Raw genomic sequence first — 7,319 nt, 5'->3', positions numbered from 1 at the left:
ATTTAAAATAAAGCCATGTAAAGATGAAAAATACACCAAGAATCTGGATACTGTATGTTATTATGTAGTCTTTGAATTACTTGTTGGCAGAGAAAGGAATAACAGCTGCTAAAAGATATTTGATTACAAATGCCGCTGGATTAATAGAACATATATTTTTTAATAATGCTTCGACTTTAAAATTTAAGTCAAAAGATAGGTTACTTTGGAGAAGAGGTTTATTTTTCTTTCTATAGGAAATGAGAGGCTGTGGTTTCATTCTGAGTTAAGAAAAATCAGGTTTGATCAAGGAAGACCCCCTGAGAAATCTCTGATAAGAGTGGATGGCCCACATGATCCAACATTTCAGAGGACCTCTGTTGGAGTTTCCCCTGAGTTCAACAAATTTCTATTCATCTCTATATTGAGATGTTACATTTCTAGATTACATTTTATTGTATATGTGTGTGATTTTCTGGCTTTCTTGATATTGTCCCTATTTGTGATATATAATAAATAAATAAATAAATATATATAATAAGTATATACTTATCTACATATGCATGAATTTTATATATACATATATTGATTTATATGATTAAATATTTGATGTATGTGATAAATAGGGTATTTTTATCTAAAAATATATAAATGTATATATAAATCCTGATATTCTGTACAATCATAAAATATGCAGACTATTCATAGAAACCATTAACAAAAAACAAAGTTGAAAATACCATATTCTATAATTTCTGAATATGCCATGAAGCAACAGGTATTGAAGCAGCATGGTACAGGCATAAAAATAGATATATTGGCCAGTAGAACAGGCCAATATATATGTAAAGAATGTACAGAAATAAATCTATATATTTTCAGGTAGTAAGTACAGCCATTTACAATGAAAAGAAAAATATCTTTAATTAGTATAGTTGAAAAGCTATATGTCCACACATGGATGTTAGTAATTAGATGTAATTAGATTCATAATAAATGCAATAAACTAAAATTGCATTAAACTGAGACATGAGATATGAAACTGTGTATCATTTCAAAACAAATGTTATAAAACACTATTAAAACATGTGTTGAAAATGTAAAAAATGAGAAGTTATCTCTGTGTCACTAGTTTGAAGAATCATTTATTGGTGATGTCCTACAAAATACAGGTAATTAAAACAAAATACTTAAATAAAATTATATTATTAGGAAACTTCATTCACATATAAATAAAATAATGTAATAATAATTTTACAACCCCCCCAGAATAGGCAGAAGTCGTCTGCAAATGACACATCTTATAATGCGTTGCTTTCCACGATACATAAAGAAATCAAATAATTTATGCAAAATGAAGTGTTTTGAATTCAAAAGTGAGCAAAGAACCAGGATGAGCATTTTCCATAGAAAATATACAGATGGCCAATATATGTATACAAAATTGTTCTACATTGTTGATCTTTAGAGAAATTTAATTTAAACTATAATATGATATAATGTCATATCTTTGACAATAACTTCTAAAGATATCATGTTATGGTGAGGCTGGGAAGAGAAGGGAAACTTCTTAAATTTCAGTTGGGAAGAAGATTTAAAATACTTGCTATAAAATGAAGACAAGACACATAATTTTGGTAGTCTGTTTGTGTTACAAATAATTTAGGCTGTCTTTCTTTGTTAGAACAATAGAAAAATGCTTTTACTATCATACTATGCTTTGGAAAGCAGTTATTAAATAACTTCTCTATTTTGAGAATGAAAAACCATCACACATAATACCCCAGAACTTTTGGAACAATGATGGTAATGGAATAGATATGTGGGTTGAACAAAAAAAACCTAATGAATGACAAATAATAAAATCAGTAATATGCAGGAAAAATGACACAAAGATCTCATAGCCCTGCAGGGCCCATTGTCCTATATTTTACAGTTGTTTTTGCCAAGCATTTCTTAACTTGTTAGGTGTATGGAGGCCTCTGGATACGAACTTATGTATCCACAGAGAAGGCTGCCTCCAGGGTCTGAGGTTTTATTAGGAATTTATTTCACCGTTAGAACAATTGTATTCAGTATAGATGTTGCAATGTGTTGTATGTGTATATTATTACCTTTAACCAATTGATTCCTTAATTAATATGTTTCAATCTCATTTATTAATGAATTATTTGGTGAGTTGCCACAAAAGTTCTTAGAAATATGGAGTTGTATTATTGGGCAAAGTATCTAGACTAGACACTACTCTAGCAGTTTTTTTCTTGTGTTTAATACAGACATCCACTGGGCATAGAAAGAAGTGATCTATACAACAGTTACACAGTGAAACAGATGTTGAAACTTTTATAACATGTACTGGTGGGAAGCAGAAGGAAGTCATACCTGTCTCTGGTATAGTACATACCATTGCAGGAAGCCAACGGAAACACGGAATAAAAAATAAACAGGAACAAAAAGATATTTGAATAATATAGAGAAATACATTAAATCATGAAATATAAATAAATTGTTAAAAGAAAGGCTGTAAGGCTAGGATGGGACTCATCAATGGTTTTAAAGACATAATGAATATAGATTACAAAAAATGACACAAAGAATTTGGAATTTAAAAGATCGCACTTTCCTTCAGTCAAAAAGGCTCCAGAAAAAGGTTTTACACCAAAAACCTTTTTTATTTACCCATTACACACACACACACACACACACACACACACACACACACACACACACACACACCCCACACCACACATACACATACACACATTCGGTCATGCATGCACACAGAGGCAAATGTGCACACATTTTCTCTACTGAAAGCCCCTCAGGTCACTGAGGCAAACCTTACAAATCATTCATAAGTAAAAATAATTCTAGAGTGTTTTGCAGCTTTCTTGAATACTAACCATTGGTTGAGCATAACCAAAGAAAATCTTATTTGTTGGTCTACTGTTTGCTGTATAACTGGAGACTGTGTCATGTATCCAGATGAGGGTCACATTCCCTCGGTTTCAGTGTAGTTGAAATACACTATTTAAAAATATAGATTTTTATTTGGAACTAAAGATTTCATTGTTTTAAGTAGTAAAAATATAAAACAACAAAGATTTTTGTATCTTAAAGGTAATTAATTCTGACTCCTTTTTTTAACAACAGCAACAAAAAGAATTTAAATATAACTACATCTTTATTCCCTTGCCTTTCCTTCCTGCAACCCCTACCCCCGTGCTTCCCCACTCCCTCTATAATTCCAGGCCTCTTTTCTTTTATCATATATAAATATATAAATAAATACATACATATAGCATATAAATTTATGAATACATAAATACAGCATTCTGAATCTGTTTAGTGTTGATCATGTGTATATGACTGTAGGCTTGACCACTTGGTATTGGATAACTCATTAAAGGGCTCATTTTTGAGAGAACTGGATAGGGGCAAGTTCTTTGCTCTTAGTATTATTACACTGGCCTGCAGACACACAAAGTTTTCTAATACTTTTATGTTTCCTAAGCACGTCCATGGAGTTTTAAAATGCAAGAACTTGCTACTTAATATGACTCAAACATTTTTGGAGAGCAATTTGCTTAGGACTGAACATACTTGGATTAGAGCCCCCACCAAGTTATATAGGGGAAGTCATGTAGTGAGGCCAGGAGTCAGCTAATTGCAGAATCTAAGTTTTGAAATTGCCAAGAAGGAAGACCAGATTAAATAATATGATTCATTTAAATGCATCATTTTTTCTTCATCTGATCTACAGTTGAAGGAAAAGAAAATGAATTTACATCTACTGGATATATGTAGGTTGTAGGAGGCACCATAAGAAGCAGAAAGACCGCTGATTTGTCTGGAGATATCATAGACCTGCTTTGATATTCAGGCAGAGTTTTAAAGCAAGGAAATTAAAAATGCAGTTCTCCCAGGAGATTTGGAAAGTTGAGGGATGTAGTAAAATAGTGAGGGAAAAAATGTTAGGTGGATTGTCTAAGAGTTTAGAGGGAAAAAACCAATGGCTGGAGTGTGAATTTGTAAAAATAGGTTGAAAAAATAATTCATCTATTTCTTTTAATTTAGATATCCTCATATCCTGAAACCATCAGTTTTCCTATTCCTAGGCAAGCAACCTTACATAAAACCATGTGTTTGCCAGGAGGCATGAATAAGATTTTCACTGTAGCCTTAATCAAAATGAGTTAGAAGGAAGAAAACAACTCCATCCACATCAACAAGGAAATTCATAGGTAATTCATGATGTGCACTCACATGTTGTAATCTCATCCATCAACAAAATCCAATGTATTATGAGTATAAGTGCCACCATTATATTGAGATAGAAGCAATCCTCAGAAAACTGTATGGAACATGATACAATTTCACATAGCCTACTGAAGAAAGATTGTGAAAAAGATTGTTTATAAGTAGCAGTGTGTGAGATCAAATTTTTCAAAAACTACTTTGCAAGACAAAGTTGAGAAAATCATTCTCTTCTGGAAAAAGAAGCAAACAGGACAGCAAGGGAGCTCAGGGGAGTGATGAATAGTATTGTGTTATTATGTCAGACACTGAGTTCAGAGAAGTAGATTTTATTATCTGTATAGAAATGTATACCTGTGTGTATAAATTGTGACATTACATAATGAAACCACTCAACATATGTTTCAGTTAAAAAGGAAGAAAAATGATAAAAAGCATGAGATTGTGCTATGACTGGACATGGATAAATCTATGAGTGAAGTATGAAAAGTGAAAAAAGTCAATACTAGGGTATGCTTATAATTTCAAAGAAAGATGGGACTACATTTTCAAAGGACAAAACCATTTCCCGGAGGTTGGTTACACAACGAACCAGCATATTTAATGGTACCAGTGGAGAGATTAGTATTGGGTGATAACATGTCAGTATAAATAATTTAAGATAAGTAAGTCATGTCAGAGAGAGAGAGAATCAAGAGACAGGTAGTTGCTGTAGTTCAGTCTGAAGGGAGAAAGTAGGATTCAGTATTAAGATGCACTGCCTTTGAGCCTCTGGCGCTCCTCTTTGTGGCACTAGGTGACAAACTGCTGCACCATAGCAGCTCCTGCTGCATAACTTGGGCTGTCTGCCCATCACAGGCACCCCTAGCTACAGGCTAAAAAATGTCCAACAAAGTACAAAAGTAAACAAAGTGCTACCTTGTTGTGGATTATTCTTTTAGCACACTGTGAAGATGCGTCTCGGCCATAGCATTTTCTGACTGGTTTAACAAAGAGCTAAATGGCCAATAACTAGGACGAATAGGTTAACCAAGACTTCTTGGTAGAGAGAAAAGGAGAGGAGATGAATCTAAGCACAGGAAAAATGACAGAGAACAAGAAGAGGCATCAGGAGATGGAATATGGAAGACAGACAAAAAAATGGAGATTAATATAAATGGTTAATTTAAGTTTTAGGATAATTGGACAAATCTAAGTTATAGGCTGAGCTTTCATAATCAATATTGTTAATAATTATGTCTTTTATTTATACAAGATCAAACCTAGTGACTTTCAACCTTGAAGCAATTAAGGAATTCGATGAAGATTGTGTTTCAGAGCAAATGAATGAGATGCCACTGAAAACAGGTAGCCCAATGATTGGAGGCATTCCTCCAATGGATCAGAGTGCCCCCGTTACAGTTTCCTCAGAGTTCTGCATCCAGAAGAGTTTCAAGGCTGTGGACTGTGATGGTCCAGCCTCACTGACTATTCTAGCCAGGATTGTTGATAAGCCTCATGCTTTCCCATTGCACAGAGACTGGGCAACCAATGTTATGATTAGCTCTCTCAGAATTTGATCATTATCCTAAATTTCTCAGAATTCACTAAAGATGCTGTTGCTCCCAGACAAAAGAAAGAAGTCCAGAGAAAAATGATGTCCACATTCCCAAGAGATTAGCAGGGAGGCTTTTGGCTGTTTGATAGATTATGAATGTTTGTCATCATTTAAGGGTATTGGCAACAAGTTGTTTTTGGTCATGGTGAGGCAAATATCTAAACAAAGGAGATAAGATTCACAGATCTCTTTCTGAAGGGAAAAGAGGGGTATATAGTATAGAAATTATGGAATAAAAACGGGTGGGTTGTTGAGTCTGCTTTTGAACAAAAATTAGTCTCAAATATTTTACATTTGTATAAATTTTTGTATACTAATACAAGTTTAAGTTTATATTTGCTATTGTGTATATATGTTTTTATTCTTGTTTAAGATATTATGCCTTTGCAGCCCATTTAAAAAGGTAACGTAAAGTTTTAGTCCTTGAAGGATATTCAGGATAATGAAAAACTACAGATTAAAAGGCATCTATAATAATCAAAGTTATAGTCATTTTAGGTATGTTTTCAAGGTTATACTGAGAAATATTTTAGATAGATAGGTGAACTTCAAACACTTCAGTGATCTACAGATTATAACATTTAAGATGTTTTAATAGCATGAGGTTTTTCATGGCAATGAAACATGTCTGCTCCTGGCAGTACCAGTTTACTCCAAAGAAGATGATGGGCATTGAAGAACCTCCATATGGAATTTTCTTTGTGGCAAGTGTTATCCACTCACTCAGTAAGAAACTGTCTTTGCCTCAACTGCTGACCATGTTTTGTCCAAACTATGCAAGCAGGATATAAAAAAAAGTGACAGCCAAACTATGCCAAAACAGTGTAGGGTACTTATTCAAAAATTCTTGTTTGACAGAAAAGTCTGACAGATAATCTAGGTTTATAGGCCAAAGAGGGATGCCCAAAGGTTGCAGAGGAACCTTGGGTTACTATACATGCATACATCTGTTTCTGTCATTTTTATAGCTTTGTAAGTTGTTTGTTTGGTACTTCCTGTTTACTCATGGAATATTATATCATTTTTGGGTCTCTAATGGAGTTAAAGACTTGATAGTTATAGTTACAGTTTTCCTTCATACCAAACTCAAAAAAAAAAAAAACCTCACAAAAAAACCTGTGAAGAGTGTAAGGTTGAGAGACATAAAACTTTAAACTGTTATCTAAGAAAATGTTTTGAGGTCTAAAAAAGTTGTTTCCAGTTATTAATATGCATTAGTATAGAAATTGAAGTAGGTAAAAAATTGAACTCACCAAGATGGGATAAATAATATTTTCTCTGAATTTGTCAAATGCAAGTAGACTGGACATTGTGAATGTAATTCTTACTTGATAATTGTTTTTATTGTCTAATTGTATATAGCTTTACTATGTTAGAATTAAAGCCTTCCCCTTTTTATTTAGACAGTACCTTATAAATAAATGTTCATGTTGTATATAATTTAACAGTGTTAGAGTTAAAAACTTTCTTTCTTATTAAGACAAAA

The 7,319-nt window shown here is 33.0% G+C and overlaps 1 non-coding gene across 1 annotated transcript; it reads left to right on the top strand.

The window, feature by feature from the left end:
• The first annotated feature begins 4,990 nt into the window (after window positions 1-4,990).
• On the top strand, window positions 4,991-5,118 carry LOC119813864. The gene has a single exon (XR_005285307.1). It is a non-coding gene; the product is annotated as a small nucleolar RNA SNORA76 (small nucleolar RNA).
• The last annotated feature ends 2,201 nt before the right edge of the window (window positions 5,119-7,319 follow it).

The sequence above is a fragment of the Arvicola amphibius genome, chromosome 4 (assembly GCF_903992535.2).
Source record: "Arvicola amphibius chromosome 4, mArvAmp1.2, whole genome shotgun sequence".
Taxonomy (NCBI): domain Eukaryota; kingdom Metazoa; phylum Chordata; class Mammalia; order Rodentia; family Cricetidae; genus Arvicola; species Arvicola amphibius.
The sequence above is the reverse complement of the archived record's forward strand: the minus strand, read 5'-3'. Positions and strand labels throughout refer to the sequence as shown.